Source organism: Meleagris gallopavo, chromosome 9 (genome assembly GCF_905368555.1).
Source record: "Meleagris gallopavo chromosome 9, MGAL_WU_HG_1.1, whole genome shotgun sequence".
Lineage (NCBI taxonomy): Eukaryota > Metazoa > Chordata > Aves > Galliformes > Phasianidae > Meleagris > Meleagris gallopavo.
In genome coordinates, this window is record NC_139412.1 from 17,791,861 (window position 1) to 17,810,192 (window position 18,332).

The window sequence follows — 18,332 nt, forward strand, 5'->3', positions numbered from 1 at the left end:
AAACATTCTCAATTTGTGGCGTAAATAAACTTGCCTCTTTTTTCTGGTTTCTATAGTCTTTGTGCATTGAAGGTATATCAGGAAGAATTCAGGTCTCATTTTCATAATGGATTTCCAAAACCAGCAGGAATATGGCATCCCTACATGGAGATGCGTCTTAACTATCAACTGGCCTAGGGTAGTTAATCACAACTGCTAACAAACAGAAGAAAAAAAAGAAACCATTAAAAATCTAATTGGTTTGAAGCTTTAAATCCCATCCCAGCATGTTCATTGCCCTCCGCACTGCCCCAATCCAACAAAACCAAGTCCCTTCTCTCCATGGGCCACCCGACAGCAGCTGCAGCCATGCACAAACCTGCAGCTTCCAAAACTCGTGCTCCAAGTTTAACTCAGGATTGAATTCTGCCAGATACCCAGCTGTCACAGCCTTCATGGAAGATGCTAACAGCCTCACAAGAATGGCTCAGCACCTCTCTCAGCTGGCAAGGAAGAAACATTTCTCTTCCTCTTCGCATTGAAATGCTGAAAGAAGAGCCAACAAGACCACTTAGTGGTCTTTATCTTTCCTAATACAGGTGTATCTTCTAACTGTGTTAGGAAATGACTTGGATCTACTGGTGAACTCCCTCAGCAAATGACAGCAAGTAACGTAAAGGAGTCAGAAGTCCGTAAGATGCAGTTGCTGCACAAGCTTTGGCTGATCAGTGCTTTCACACTAGATCATCACGTGAAAACCCTCCCAACTTTTGATTCTGCAGCTTTCGTGAGATGTAAGCTGACTGGTACCAGTTGAGTAGATTCTCAACTAGAGATTTGGAGCCAGACTGCCCCAAAAGTGCTCTCTACCATCTGCTAGCACAAAACATATCCCCAGGTTTCTGTGGTACAATAACCCATGTGTAGAAACACTGAGTGCTGGTGGTCTTTCTTGTTTGAAACTGAGGAAAACCACACACGGATCACTTTCTCACCAATAAGTGTTCACAGCTACAGTATCTTAAAGCCTGGTCCATACAAGGCCTTCCTAGTAGCGTTTGAGGCTGCATCATCTGCAGGAAAAAAATACTTCTGCCCTATGTTCTCGCACCTTATAAATCAAATATAACTGTATGAAAGCAGGTGGTCATAAGTGAACAGAAGAATCAGACCCATAATGCACATACATTAGCCTAGACACACTCATCATGTTGTCTGTGATTAGACACAGACATCAGGTCAATTTATTTGGTTTGTGTGTGGCTGGCAGGTAGCAAGCATGTGTGGAGAGCTGGGAGAGAGCACGTGAGGAAGACAGCAGGGCTTGTGTCACAGGGAAACACTTTCCCGTGGTCCTTGCTGCTGTGTAGCCGCTGGACTCCCAGAAAGAAACTCGAAGGATTTCTGGAAGGAAGAGAACTGTCTGATAGAAGAGAAGTAGGGTTCCTGGGATGGCTAGAAATGCTGAAGTAGGCAAGAAATAACAGCCAGAGATGGGGAAGGGATGTCTCCTGGAGGTAAAGGAAATGCTGTGGGATGGGATCAGCAAATGGGGAGGAAATAACCTGAGTGGAGTGAAGGGAGAAAGACTGAAACTGGCATTGATAACCTGGACCCTCCAGTAGTGTGTCCACAGTTTGAGGCCAAGTGTGCTGGGAAACCTCAGGCACTGCAGGATGTGCATCTGAGCAATAGTCCCAAGCTCAGACCTGCAGCACAGCCTGTGGTAACAGCATTTTTTGAGCAGCGCTGGCTGAGCTGGGCAGTACAGCTCTGCTCCTGGGACAGGCCGTCGGGCACAGGAAAGTTCTGTGTGGGGTCTGAGGACCACTAAGGAGGTCCAGAGGGCAATTCGGGAGCACGGCCAGTGCCTGTGGCTTGAGCTGTGCTGGGCGGGAGCTGCAGGGGCCCTGCCTGTCCGATCTTCCCAAAGACAGTGGGCATTTTTCTGAGGCAGCGGCACCGACGGCACTCTGTGATCCAACGCTGAGAGAAGGGCTTAATCCTGCAGAGCTTAACTGACGCAAGTGACCCTCATTCCTAGCGGCTGCACTGCTCCGGCACACACAGGTCACACTGGCAGGAGCCGGCCGGGTCTGGCCTCTCTCGGTGCTGAGGTCAGATCCATGCAGGTTTTAATTAAATGACAGAAAAGGAAGCAGAGTGGTGTGAGTTAAAAATCACCGCCGGTAAAAGCCGAGTCTTTTAAATATTCTTGAAGACTGCATAAGTATTCCTGCCCCAAGGAGGTAAATGAGATTATTCATAGAAGTAAAAACAACTTATACAAGCTATGGTTTGCAAGACACTTTAAGAACTACATAAACAGATTTCTGCCACTAAAGCCTATAAAATACTAAGGACTATTCAATTAAAATATTTATTTTCAAGATTAAAATAATAATAGTAAAATCCCAGAATATTCAAAACTGCAGATTGGAAGGGGAAAAAAGGAAAACTGCAAGAGCAATCCCCATTCTTGAATTGCTGTTGATGTAAAAATTACTTTCATTCTTAAAATCCTATACTCACTCTTCACTGTCTGGTTTTAGAGCATGAGTTAAAATAAAGAGATTCTTAAATTAAGCACCAGGATTTGCTCAAACACAGAAGAAATACATCTGATTACAAAACTGCTTACGTTGTTAATGAAAGAAAACCCTGTTTTTCAAAAATCTCCCTGCTTTTGGATAGGATAAGGTCCTTTATGATGTTGATAAAGCACTCCTCTTGGAGAAAAGGAGGATACCATCAGTCAACAACATTTGTCTTTGGCTTCTTTTGTTGACATCCCAATATTACAACAGCAAATCATAATCCTAGAAAAGTAAATAGACTCTAGGGAGAAGAGGCTATAAACTGGGCCTGCCTTGATCAAATGAACTCCATCATGAAGGTCTGTTAAGCACTGAGTGTTTTACTTTCTAGCAGAACATTCAAATTGAAAAGCCATTAGATGGGTTGAATCAGAGCTAGGGAACACTGAGCCAAAGTTAACAATTAGTAGCAGATCACTCTGATCATCTGTGATGTGTCTACTTTTTCTTTAGCCACTATTAATTTAAGTTTACCTCAATAATTTCTTTTTCTTTTTTTTCTTTTTCTTTTTTTTCCCTGTGATTTAAAAGATTTCTTTAAGGGCAAAATTCAAGCTTCAAATAAGTAGACATGACTCCATTGCTTTAATGAGCACCAAGGGCCTGCCTACATAAGAGTACTGCTCCAGATCAAGCAAAGCCTGTTATGTAAAACAATTGACTACCTCACTGAAAGTGGCAATACTTCTGTTATGGTTTAAAGTGGGTTCATTGTGGTTTAACTCATTCGTCAATTTAATGAAACTGAAAGTTTCCTTAGCAATTCCAAAGGAACGCAAACAGAATCTTGCACAAAAAAATGCAAGTTAAACTGACGCAACTTGACATGCACGTAAAACTTAACGTAAAAAGGGCTGTCCCTTCAGCATAAAACAGCCAGCCCACTTTTTAATATCTTTTTCTTTTTCCTTCATAGTAACCTGAATTCCACAAGTTAGCCCTAATTTCCAAAAACAGCTGAAATATTGTTCTGTTATCACAAGAAATTATCATTACAATTACTTTTCTTCCATATGCCTATTGGTACACACAGGTAGTATGTTCAAAATCCAAATGTGAAATAACGTTATTATTGTTATTATTACTTATCAATTTTCAAATGAGACAAAAGCAAAGTACTCCTTTGTGCCTCTGAGATGTATTCTTGACACGAGGAATAAGATCTAAAGGAAGATGGCTTACCTTATGATGTTCAAGTTTTCACACTATTTACAATAGCTCTTCCAACTGCCCAGGTGTCAAAAATAAAGCAAACTGTATTGTGCAGAAAAAGTAACTTCGACAGGTCTGATTTACTGAGGCTGATTCATGTGACAGCATAAACAAATCATTCTTGTCAAAGTCTATATTGAAAATGGAGTAAATTGATTGTGGAGTCAAGTGCACTGGTAATTTCAGGGAGTATTGTGATTTCATTTGCAGAACTATTGCAAAGAGGAAAAAAAAAAAAACCAACCACCCTGTCTTTCAAAGCTGGCTTCAATTTTTGCACTAGTCAGACTAGATGAATATGCTGTTTAAGAGCATACTGTTATTACCAGCACTTTCCCTGTGCAATCCTGTTACTGTGTATTCAGGGAAGTAACACGAGAAATCCCCCGAGATCTTTTGTACAAATATACAGTGGAGATCAACAAGAAATCTTCCGAGTGAACAAAACATTCTGTGTGTGTTTTCTTACTTCTGTAGCAGCAGAACATTACTGCTGATTAAAACACCAGCATATCATTCAGCTTCTTACTGGAACTGTTTTTTATGCTTATGAGGAACTACAAAAACAACATTTATGATAATGGGGCTTTTCAATTCAAGTTCAAATTATATAATCTCTGAAGTCATTGTTTTCTTCCTCTTTGGGGGATAGAGCAAGTTTCTGGGAGTATGCTTTAACTGACAGCAGCTGAGTTTCATATCTACGAATAAAAACCAGAGAGATGTAAACTTTGTGAAGATAAGCAATACCAAAACTCGTGTATAATATATCCAGCACAGCTAACGATCCTCAGAGCAGAGAAAGTGAAGCCAATAAGTTATGCTAGACAGGCACTTACAGAGGTCTTCTGGGGTCATGTTTACTAATCTCTCTCTCACTCTCTGTCAGGGTGCCATGAAGAAGCACAAAGCTTGCACACCACAAGGTAGATGAACACTGAATTATTCAAAACAATACCTTCACATCTTATAGAAAAATAACACACGTTAAATAAAAAGTGCATTTAACCAAAGGGTGAATTATAGCAACCCCACGCCTTCAGTATGCTGTGAAGACAATAAGCGGGACAAGACTTGCGAGAATGGTCTTGTCCATTTTGCAATGAATTGATTTAATAATGTGCCCCTGTTTTCTCCAACTACTTGACTTGGTATAGCCCTCTGACTTAAATTCCAGATGCCTCTTTTTTTTTTCTCCCCCATACACAGAAGGCACAAAATCTTTTGTTCAGATATCCAAGGGAAGAACAATTCTGTCCCACAAATATTCACCTTTTGTGTTCATGTCTAAACTTCATAAGGTCAACATAAATTAGGGAAACAGAGCATTAAATTTCTAAAATCAATAGCATGTACATAAATCGACATTCATTACTTTACAGAGATTTCCAGTTTCTCCTTGATTGATTAAAGCTAGGGGTTGAAAATAAGTGCTTTTCCCCTGCCTGGAGAAATTCCCAATTGTCCATGCTGTGAACCTTCCATTATGAGACATGAGACAGCGGTAGCAGTACATGGTTCATTTCACACTGCCACAAAATAGACTTGTCATTCCACAATCGAAAGTAAGGAACCTGATGGAAGAGCAATGTGTCAAAAACTTGTCAAAAGAGGCTTGTGCTTAATGACAACTGAGAACAAGGAAACCGTATCTTGAGGTTTACAATGGCTAGCATTCCCATGCAGACAGTAAAATAGAAAAAAAAAAAAAGCTTGCTAATTTGTAATATGTTGGAATGTGATATTGAATGGTAATTCATATTTTTCAGCCTAATTAATTTTGATTCCACATTAATTTATGGAAGATAAATATTTACAATACAATTAAATTAACTAATTTATAAAAGCAGAGGAGCAAAAGCACTTCAGTAAGAACTGCCTAAATTAATACTACAGGAAAAAAAATTCTCTGCACTAGAAATGCTGGAAAGCTCATGACATGTACAGTATTCTATTATTAAGGGTACTGTATTCTAACACGATAAATGTAACAAATTGATCTTCTGTAAGAATTATGTTAGACCCTAAGAAATGCTAATGTCACATTCTGTGGCACAGCAGAGCTGAACCAATTACATGAGAAGATAATTCGGCCCTTCACACTAGTAGAACATCATTAGTAGGAATTGCTTCAGAGAAAAAATACCTTTTCGGGGGAATACTTTGCAGGTAGGTGATGCTTTTCAAGTGTTTGTATAATGGATACAGGGACATAATTTCTTAAACTTCAAACAGGGAAGACAGTTCCATAAGGTGTGGATTATAATCATTCTGAGGTGACAATATATGCTGTTTTATTAATAGTTACTGAAACACATGCATGTACATATGGTGAATATGTCTGGAGTATTTTTTCATGGATGGACTGATTAACGACGGGTAAGGCTTCAGAGATTCATAAGAATTCTTTAGGATTCATTAGAATTCAAAACCCTTATAGCTAAAAAGCTAGGCTAGCATTACCACTAAAAAGGATCTAATGTTAGATTTCCACGACATCCTTTGTCTAACATAGGCTGTAAACTGGGGAAAGCCTTCTTTCCCTCACAGTGTATTTTTGCTTTTACTTTGTGTGTAGAAAACTTTCCAGAAGTTTATCTCAGACCTTCAAAAAGTCTTGAAGTTTGTATCCTCAGTGTCAAGTTTAGACCAAGACATATGCACACCAGATCACTTGCCCCAGTCCCAGTGGGAACCTGCACTGGTAGCATGGCAGAGCCTTCAGAACTGCAGTTTCACAAGTGACACAACACTTCCTGCCAATCTTTTAACTTCTGTGGGCTCACAACGTCTGTGAGATCTCTCATTTTCATGGGGATTATCTTGCCAATTTGCTGCATGATGCTCCAGCAGCACGGGAGGGCATTTAAGGATGAGCAGGGTAGATGCCGGACTTCTCAGGAGTCTCTTCTACCCTAGAGGAAGTGGGATGTTTGCTTGTGGAACAACCCCTTCATCCCCATTTATCTCCCACAGTGTGTAAGGCAGAGCCAGGTTTCACAGAATAACCGAATCATAGGGGATAGAAGGAACCACTGAAGGCCTTCTAGTCCCAGCCTGTGCTAAGGCAGGTCCCCTGCAGTAGGCTGGGCAAGGAAGTGTGAGCAAACACCCTGCTATGACAAGAGCACTTGGTGTAAAAAGCAAGCCTGACATAGAGATTGCCACCAATTTGTATTTCATCTGAATCAGAACAGGCAAAAAGTGTCCTTACAAGTTTCAGAAAGTATAAACAGTTTACAGAAGATGAATTATTGTGGAGATAGTAAACATGCAATTTTTATTTTCCGAAATATATCATCAGTGCAAAGAAAAATCACTGAATGGTGAATGGTGGGGGGTGATGGAGGCCCAGGCTGATGCCCAAATGCACACAGTGACATTAGCAATGGATGACAACGACCTCACTGACCCTCACTGTATAAATTCAAGCACAAGCAGAGCCCAGTGCTCTCTCTCATCTGGACTCAGTTGAGCACAGCCGTGAGCACTGAATGAGGTCTAGGTTGGATTGCAGGCAGCAGATCTTGGTGCCCATCCCACAGCATCACCAGCATTTCCCCAGCCCTGCCTGGTTCAGGCAGCAAGGGTCTCACAGAGGTTGGTGCAGAGCAGGGCTGGGGATTTGTGCTGAGGAACTGGGGTGTTGCTGCTGCCTGCCCCTACAGCAGAGAGTGATCATGGCCCTGCAGAGCCAGTGATCTTGGCTCTGGAACATAACTTCCCATGTGAGGTCTGGGCTGCCTTTTTCCAAGAGCATCCAGGAGACCTGAGGTCCCTGTTCCGATTGCTTTAACAAGAAATTGGGAAGATTTTTGGCAACAATTTGTGGACTGTACACATGATACAGAGTCTTGTTCTAAGATTCCAGCGCATGCATGGGCATGATGTGGAAGCTGCAGCCATGTCTCAGAAAATTCATGGTGTGCTTTGTGGGGAGGCTTATCATCCTGAACGGCCCAGAGCTCCACTTGTGGCAACAGGACCACTGGGATGCTGGTGCTGCAGAAGGCTGGAAGCACAGCCCTGTGGACACCCCCGGCCCTGCCACCCTGACCTGCTGGCTCCAGGGCTGAGGAGCTCCCCGGCATCCCTTGTGGGCCCAGGCACTTCACCACCACCAGTGTGCCCTCAGAGGAGGAGGTGGGGCAGGAGGTGACAGCTTCAAGGCAGGGATTGCTCTCCTGGGGGGCTCTACTGAATCCCAAAGAGGAGGGCCAGCAGCAGTCCCCAGCGCTTGCCCCCACCTTACAAGATGTGGCCCTGGCAGCAGCACTGGGCTGGCAGCCATCGCCAGACAGAGCATGGCTGGGAGGCCAACATTGACCTCTTAGTCTGGTTCTGAGAGAAAATAAGTAAAAAGAAAGAAAAAATCTTGGTATTATTAACAAGGCAGTCGAGGTTTCTGTCCCTGCCCATACTGGTTTCTCACACTTCTTGTTCTAGGGAAGGCCATAGAGCCGTAAGTTTATTTCCACAATTAGAAACCAGCCAGTCATGACAGTGCTGGCCTTTTTGCAGCATGTGGAGTTTGTGACACTTTTCTGGAGCCCAGAAACTGAGGGGCAGAAGTGAATTTTATCCCGTGACCCACTTAGAGGATGCCTTTGGCAGTTTCCTGGAGTTGTAGAGACAAAGAGAGTTCATGTGGAAGGAGCAGCAGGAAGGGGAGCACATCGATTCTGGAACCTGCCAACTCTAAATGTTCACAAGTGGAATAATAAGGCTTACATACATACACCTGTTAATATGCAGTGGCACTGTATGGTACCTACAGTGAAAAAAAACAAATATTGTTAAGACAGCAAGTAACCTGAAACTGGTCTCGCAAACTATTTTCTGAAGGATAATTATAACTTCAAAGTGAACTGAAACTGAATCTAAAATGCAAGGCCAAAAAAGCCTTGAGATGAACTAAAACAAGCAAGCATACTATGCTTCCTTACATTATTTCCTAACTCTCTTTCTGGGAAGGATTTGATTCTAACCTAACGCAGAAGCCTTTAATTAGCCTTTAATATGTAGATCCACTGCAAATATGTGATGAGATGATTCCTGCTACTGAGCACTGTGGAATCTGATAGGAAAACCCAAACTTTTTTGGAAAAAATAAAAAAATGAAGACTGTGACGTGGAGAAACTTGAAAAACATCTGTTTAATTCTGGACCTTTTCTTCAAACAAAAATTCACAGAAGTAACAAGACTGACAAGAAAACTGGGAATTGGAAGCAAAAATTATAATTGAATTCTAACACCGGCAAATACCTTGAATGAAAGGCAGAAGGCTGTGCTGCCCCATATTCAAGACTGAAGAAACTGCAGCCGCCGTGTGCTACCAGAGCATGCGCCTCTGTGTGTGGGGAGAGGAGGGCAATGGCAATGCTCTCAGCAGCATTTCCTCTGTCCCTGCTTTGAGCCACCTCATTTTTCCCTTGCTGCAGATACTAAAGGAGTATTTGATTAAAATAAATAAATAAATCCAGCCACATCTAAAGGAGAATTTGCTAATTGAATAAACTGATTATTTTAAGGGCACTTACAAATCCATTCAAAAACCATTCACCATATCATGAAGAAAAAAATTCCTATTGGTGTCGGGAATTGTCCTTAGGGAGATACCACTCTAAGCCTCTCAGCAGTGCGCTGCCAATGTCTTTGTTCTTGACCTGACCTAAAAAAGCGCTCTCTTTATGAGTCACAGAGGATTTATTTTCTGCCTTAGCATAGCCCCCGCTTCTTTTAGGCAGAAAATGACACTTTTGCTCAGTTGAGGCAAAGGACCTTTTTGTGATGGGAGTGATCGTCCACCAGGACAGGCTCCCGTGCTGGAGCCGCCAGTGTGGTTGAATTCAGGAGCACAACTGCCTATTTGTTACAAAGTTTGCTCTTGTGGATGGCAGTGGGGTTTGGGGCTCCTTCCTATTTTCCTAGGGCAATTTAAGCCTAAAAAGAAGGTTTTTTTTAATGTTTTCCAAGATACTGATTTTGTGTGTGAAATGAAGTATTTGAATGGTGATTTAGATTCTTAACTAGAATAAGTCGCTTCAGACTCTAGGATGTTTACAGGTCTGTGTTCACTTCTGTCAACTGAGAGTTTGGTTATTTGAGAACTCCCTCTTCTACCCAGCTTTCCCTGATAATTTTTCCTTTAAAATGGCTCAGAACAAAACTCTCAGTCTACATACACAGTTCTGTAACTTGAGGAGATTTCTACACGTCTGCAGGGGGATGCTTCATGATCAGGTCATCAAAGCTTATTGTTAGGAGCTTTACAGTTCATAGAAAACTGAAAATATGTTTCTTGATAGTGCCTGTTTGGATAAAAGTAGAGCCTGCAGCCATGGCCAGGAGGTGCAGGGCTGAACGCCTGTGCCCATGGAGGGACTGAACGCAGTAAGACCAGCTTCCCTTCACACAACACACTGTTATTATTGACGTGTCCGGAGTGCTCGGGAGATCTAAGTCTTTATGATGGCCATGATAAGGCATTGTAGCGCTTCTAAGAATTCTTCTGTAAAACAGAAACACAGTTCAAACTGTGTTAGATCAAGATAACTAAAGCCAGGACTTCACTGGACTTCTGCTAAGGAAAGCTTTGCTGATCTGCAGCAGTGTACGTCAGCTGAGGAAAATGATCTTTTAAAAATTATGGATTTTTTATTGGATTTACTAAGCATCTTTCCTTCAATATTATTTTTTCCTAAGCAAAAATTAAATTTCTATTGCTTCCATAAATAAGTGTTGATTTAATTACAAAAGTTGGCACCTCTTAAAAAAGGAAACCCTCATCTCACAGTGTTGAAGCATACTATTTTCATGTTGTTTTCTTTAAAAATCTGATAAGATTCTAAAGCTTTCAGTGACAGATAAAAGACTGAAAACAAAACAGAAAACATCTTCAAATACTCCAAAGACAGAAGAATAGAAAATTGAATAACTTTATCTTCAAATTCTCATGATTTTTAAGCCAGCTTGCAATTTGATGAGTTGGAGCAATTAATTTTGTGTATATAACTAGTAGAGATTAGACTCCTATCAGGGTTTCAGAGGGCACATGTTCCAAATGTTAAGTAAACAATACTGTCCCAATCCTTCTTCCACTCTTCTCATCCTCCCATTGGGTTTTACAAGCTGATGTTTAAAAAATAAAACGCTAATGCTCTTTTACATATTTATATAGGAAGGCCATTTATTCTATCATTCAGAGTAAAAGCATACAATTACCATTTGAAATATTAAGTCACTTTCCAATTCATACCATGTGAGAGTTAAGTTTTGTCCTGCAAATGACTTTTGCATTGATTGCCAGCATTTCCTTCAAAACCAGTGTGCTGGGGACAAGCTGAGAACCAGATGGAGGAATCTGGGGTGTGGGGGAAGGCTTGGAGCTTCAGTGATGCAGAAGTGCAGCGTTACAGCTAAGTTGTCATTAGCCATATCTCCACTAAAAGGTGAAAAGGTAAGAGTTAAGCACGATGCAACTTGTGCTCTGCATGTTTTCCACCCACGCTGCTGGCTAACAGCCCTTCTAGAGCCCAGCTTCCCTGCTGTTCAGGACACCCGAGGGCAGGATGCTTGCTGCTGGACTGAAGGCAGCTCACTTGGCTCCTGCTGTCGCTGACCCCTCACGCAGCATGGCTGAGATCTGCTCTCTGCCATGGAGCTGTGCCCTTGGGTGCACTCTGGAGTTCTGCATAAATCCACGCTTTTGCATAGGCTTGTGCATGAACAATGCTGCTGATGAACAAGTTTGGACTTGCAGGTAGGCTCAGAGAGGCGTTTAAGCACTGGCGTAGGTTGTTGAACACAGCGTGAGAATTCAGTTTAGTCTTGCTGGCAGCAAGAGGTGAGCACAGAAGCACAAGGGAGCCTCCAGCTCCAACAGTACCCAAACCCACAGTCCCACTGAAGTCAACAGGAGCTTTGGGTTTGAATTTTTTTCTGTTCTATAACTACAAGAAGTTTTTATCTATATGCAGACCAGAAAATTGTAGAATCATGGAATGGTTTGGGTTGGAAGAGACCTTCGACATCATTTATTTCCAGCCCCTTTGCTATTGTCAGGTTGCTCACAACCCCATCCAGCCTGGCCTTGAATGCTTCCAGGGATGGGGCATCCACAGCCTCTCTGGGCAACCTGTTCCAGTGTCTCACCACACTCACAGTAAAGAATTTCTTCCTAGTATCTAGTCTAAATCTACCCTCTGCCAGTTTAAAGCCATTTCCCCTCATCCCATCACTACATCCCCTTATAAAAATTCCCTCCCCATCTTTCCTGTGGGACCTCTTCAGATACTGTAAAGCCACTACAAGGACCCCTCAGAGCCCAAGCTCTCCCAGCTGCAAACTTTCCATAGATTGACAAGTATGAGTAAGCTGTAATAACACTCTCATCACATCTTAGTGCTGTGTAGTATTGCTGGATGGGACTTATTTCTAGGAGTATGTCCACAGACTGCTCCAGCTTAAGGAGCCTCTATGCCCACAGGTAAGACAACACCATTTTTTGCAAGCAGCATTTGCTGACTGAGGCTCCAAGCAGCTGTCCACATAGTCTTTTGTGCTCATGCATCCCTTACGAGTACACGTAATGTAAGACATAATTTAGTTTTTGTGTATTTCCACAAAACTAGAAAATTTTTCTTTGTTGGATACCTCTTGCTTAATATGACATGGACAAAGCAGTGCAAAGTCAGCTGTTCGGTAGATTTATTGTCCCTTCAAAAAGCATCCACAAATACCTGAGAGGTTTCTTTCCTGTGGATTTGTGCATTAGGAAACTGATGTTTGACAACTTAAGCATGAAGTAAATCTCCCTTAACAATATCAGAAAAAATTTCTAATAAGAGCTTCCAGGAAATATCCAATTCAGTGCGCAAGGATTCATTTTTATCTCTACATTACAATACTGATAACTCTGAGCAAGAGCAGAATCGCCTACATTGATAGAATAACACACACTACCCTTCTCTTACTAGCCATTTGCTTTATTTTTTTCTTCTTGCTCTATAGACATATAAAGGGCATGATACTAAACTGCTCTGCCATCTGGTCATACTGTTGTTTGTTACTACATAAGATAGAACAGATGTTTCAAAGTGATATGAGAATGCAGTCTAATAACTAAGCAAAATACATATACCTTACTGAAGGCTATTTATCTGGGAGAAAATATTTCACACTTTTGTGTGTTATACAGAAGATGCTTTAATTAGGTTATTGTATTTGCCTGTCACATTGTACTTGCTTTGTACTAGAAACAGTCTTATTAAAGAGAAAGACTGTCTTTTTCTACGACCAAGGTTTTTGATATTTAGGGAAAGATTAAACAAAGAGAACAAACTGCCTGAGCATTTCTTTGACATTCTGACACACGATTTCCTAAGCCGATGCTCTCGAGGTGAAAGCTAAGAAAAGCAGAGAATGAAGTGCTTTGCTTCTTCTACTCCCTAGCCAGTAATAAGCCCCTCCATAACGAGCAATAGTCAACGATATTTCACTCCATCAGAACCAAACACAAACCATCCCCTGCAGAGCCAACAAGTCTTTTCAATTTTGCACCCTTTTAGTACAGGTACTTTTTAGGAATGACATAGAAGAGGCCTACTCAGTGCTCAGCCATCTGGCCATATCCAAACCCCCAGATGCTTTGTCTCAGAGGCTACAAAATGAATGGATTTAAGGCAAACAGAAAAAAAAAAAAAAATAAAAATAGGTGCAGCATTCTTGACTATGAACTGAACTGTAACAGGTTACTCTCACCAATTCAGAGACATCCCTCATGAATTCTAAAGTGAGTTTCATCTAAGTCCTTCATTTTCCAGGATGGCAGCCACCAAGGGACTGAAGCAGAAAATGCACAGCTCTTCAAGGCACCATTAGCAGCTCCAGCCTCTGTTCACAGACATACACATTCTACCACATGAATAGAGGTTTTTGACTAGAAAAGACATTTTCACTTATACACAAAATGAAACCTCTTTGCAGAAAATGGTCATCCTTCCACCTTGGATTAACGTTCCATCTCCTCTGATACTCTCTTGCATTCACTTTTCTTATATAATTCTGTTTTCCAGTTTTCTCTTTCAGTGTCTCTCACTTTTACATCTTTCACTATTGATTTTCAGCCCTAATTACTAGCACAACTGTGCATTTTATTTTCTCTCACACAGCAGGTGACATTTCATCACCAACTACAATGAAGTTACACTGATGGCAAGCACAGTGGACTACAACTGACAACAGATCATTCATCAGCTGCTATAATCAACTCATTTGAAATACATAGATGCATGAGAGTGAAACAAACAAAATGATCATATAGTAAATTGATGGTAATTTCCAGTCTGAGTTTCCACAACTGTTTGGGCTTTTATTTTCTATTAGCCAAGAGAAAACTGAATTATCTCTAATGCTTACAACCAATCCTTTAGGATTTGAAAGCAAGTACCTTAAGGTCTCTATCTTCTCATTGTTATTTTGTTATCTTTCAGCTGGGGAGCTGGGCTAACTTCTTATTTCATCTGACCTTTCTGATGAACTTTTCTTCTGAATTATTCCTTTGATTTTTTTTTGTTTTTTTTTTTGTTTGCTTTTGAGTTCAACAAAGGTAAGAGCAATGGCAACAATGCTGCTTAAAGATATAGAATAACCTTATTATACCAAGCAAATTTAGGAGTTTCCAGGGTGCAGAAGTGGTAAAAATGGGTGGATAAGCTGGAAGGCTACAAAATAGAGAAGTAGTTGGTGAATAATGTTTTTCTTCACACCCCATGGGATAACGTATCTTCCAGTTAGGTAGGAAGCTTAAAACAACACAAGAAAGTACCTTCTCATCCAGTACACAATTAAGGTGCAGACACACAGACTCACAGACTGGTAAAGCCACAGCTGCTCTACCCACAGCAGCTCAGGTGCTGCTCTGCTCATGCAGCTCTGACCTCGTGCCTGTAGGTCAGCCTTTCTGTCCTCGTTCTCACGTGCTTCCCCTAAGTATCTCGTACATATATAGGACTAAACAGACTTTTAGTTTGACCCAGCCCTGTTCCTCAGTTAGCAGTAAAACTGCATTGTAGACTTTCTGTTTTAACTCCCTCCCACTGCTAAACAAAAACTTTTCCTACACCCTGTGTCCTTTCTGCACTGGCCTTACACGATCCACATCCACTTCCATTGCTGTACCCAGAGTCACCTGCAGATGAGTCTGTCTTGTGAATCATGCCTAAGAAGCATACACTACTCGATATGCACTGAAGCATACAGATAGAGAGGTTTTTTTGTTGTTACTGGGTTTTGTTTGTTTCTTACTGAAAGTGGATGCCTCAGTGGTTTACAGAGATCAGACACTCAGCAAATGTGTTTTCTCTCCTAATGGTTTGATATCTCCAGAATATAACTGTTTTCTCACTGCTTTCCCACCCACTTACACAGCTCAATATATCTCAACCATACCGTAGATGCAGAGATGGAAATAACAGAGTGATTAAAAAGTTTTGAATCTGAAAATGAGAGAAGTGTTTGTGTAAAAGTCTAATCCCAAAGTCAATAGCCCAGATCCATTTTCCTCAGGTGATGAAACTAAACTTCAAATAACAAAGATGTATTAACTCCCCTTCTTGAAAACATTCACAGCGAAGAATCAGGTACACTAAGTGCAGCGTGTCATTTAATTACCTTTACTGCCAAACGACCAGATGACACTAACCTACTTACTGAATCTCTGCAGGCACAGCTGCATGCCTTCTTCCCAGTACCACTCAGGTTGTTTTTGAGCAGTGACCAACTTCAGCCAGCAGCTGTTGTTTGAAACAGCGCAGTGAATAAACCTTGTTCTAGAGGGTCCAGTATAGGAGTGAATTAAACTTAATCATACTCAAGACACAACACTCACTTTTTGATACGTTTTGTTCCCGAACAGAAGCAGCTTTAAATCTAACACTTGTTACACTGGATTCAGTTTAAGAAGCACAGAAGAGTGCACGCTATCTTTCACAAGTGAAGTGGATGTAGGGGGAAGATTCTGAAAAGCTGTAAAACACTATGTGTTGTCTCAGACTGGCTTAGAAGAAATAAATCCTATTAGCCTAATACATGCTCACATATGCAAGAAATGAGCTGCATTAAAAAAAAAAAAAAAAAAAAAAAAACAACATACATTTTCAGGTGCTGTGCAAGTGACTGCCTGGCCAACAATTAGATAGATTATGCAGTACCCTTATTTTATGGTCTCTATTTATCCTACCTTTTTCACTGTGTAGGCACATGCTTCAATTAATGTAAAACAAATAGTGTAATTCCAGATCCACTAAACCTTGGAGCCCTGCATTGTCATGCATATGCAGCATGCATTTACTACCAGGAAGGAAGCTGGCACAGGCCTGAGAGTGGGACACAGCCGTGTGGGCCCAGCAGGTGAGGCCAGCTGCAGCTCCCTCAGCTGGGGCAACTTTGTACCATGGTCTGAATGGGTTACCATGTGAATTGCTCTGAGAAAATAATGCTATTATCTTTTGTAAGCTGAAAGCATGCTTGAGACTTCCCTGTACAAGCAGCAGCCCTGTTAAGGTAGCTGTGCACGGAGCTCTGTGAGCACTTAGCCCTCATAATGAGAACAGAAAGTTTTCTCCAGCACTTCTAAGCTGCCATGCCGTTTAGAAAAGGGACTGTTAGGAGCTCAATGGTTGCTATTTTGGGGCTCACCATCCTCGAGGCTGCAGAGCCCTTCCTTGCCCTGCGCTGCCCCACCAGAAGGGCTGCTCTGCTGGAGCTGTTGGGCACCCAGCGCAATAGGAAAGAAATCCTGACACAGTGTGACATTTTCAAGCAACTCAAGTTCACTAAGAGAGTGCCTCCTTAACAATGTGGCATGTGTTTAAATATTAAACTTTGCTTAGTAAGATGGAGTGAAAGAAAAAAAAAAAGAGGAATGACAAATAAAATGATCTCCAGGAGCCGAGCACGGAATAAATCCTGTATGTCTTCAGTGGAGTGGTAGTTTTACAATTAAAACTTTTGATTTTCATAAAGCTGCATTGCAGAATTCAGGGTAGCAGAGGAATAAAAGTGTTGGGAGTGGGAAGTCAAGAAGGAGGCACGATATTTCCCCTGCAGAAGTCTAACATTTATTTTGTGATTGATTCACCGAGCAGAAGCATCTTGCCACAGCAGCCACCCACTTAATGATGACAAAGCAGGAACACCTCAGCCCTGATGGTGCAGTACAGTCAGGCATGACATCTCAGATCAGGTATGGCTGGATACTGGTACTGCCATGACACCCACACTGAGCTTTGCCCACTCTCTCTTACCATGCGAAAACAAGTCACTTCAAACCTCAAGGCAGAGAGTATAATAAACTCACATATATTCAAAGTGAGAGTTTCTGTTCCCTTATGGATTGTTAGGAAAATGCTTCCTGACACACTGCAAAGTGAGTTATGCAAAAAGAAAACATTGAGATTTCATATCAAATAAGCAAATCAGGACTTTACTATGAATATAGCATTTCATTCTTTAAAAAACAACCAAAAATTCAACAGATTATTCCAAGGAACTCAAGTAATCTCAAGGAAATTGTTCAGTTTTCCTGTCACTTGCCAAAGATGCAAGAGGTGAGGATTATTCAGGACTGAGATGGACTCATCAAGTCGTGGAACGGGATGAGCTTGCGGGAAAATGTTAATACATTAACTCTAATATGTTTTTATGTTTCTGAATATCTCCCCCTCATCTCCTCCCTCAAGTATGTAAATTGGCAATAAATGATTGGCATTCACAAATGTGCCTCCAAGCAGGTTAGGGATAATTAGTAAAGCATGTAGGCACTCTGTCCTAAGAGCCAATTGTGACAAATGCACAAAAATAATGAATCTCTATTAATAGTTAATGATGTATGTCAAGAAAAGCCCAGTGTTTGGGCTCTTCCCCTTTAAAAGCATGCTACCCTCCTCTGTCTCGGCTGGTCCAGCTGAACGCCTCCCTCCCCTGTGTTGGCCTGCTTTGACTCAGAGCCAGGATGAAGTAATTGCAAGCTACCAGCCTGAATACTTCCGAAGTCTGTCATGGAACAAGATTCAACATGCCTCTTCTCAATTTGTAAATATGCTGGGATATAAGTGGTAAAAAGGCTCCAATGTCAAACAAGTTAAAGCATTAGCCGTGCTGCTCTAAGTGCTGCAGAGGTGCTTAATACTTTATGTATTAAGCCTTATTAACACAGTAAATCATCTTCATCTCTGTTACCCAAACTAACTTACACAGATTTTTAATGTATTTATTTTGTATTCACGTTTTTTCCTCTCTTCCCCTCCACCCCCCCACCAAAAAAAAACCCCCAAACCTGTTCCATTTCTGCTGTTACGTGTATCATAGAATTATAGAATCACCAAGGTTGGAAAACACCCACAGGATCACCCAGTCCAACCATCCACCCATCACCAATAGTTCTCACTAATCCATGTCCCTCAACACAAAATCCAAACGTTTGCTGAACACCTCCAGGGTCGGTGACTCCACACCTCCCTGTGCAGCCCATTCCAGTGCCT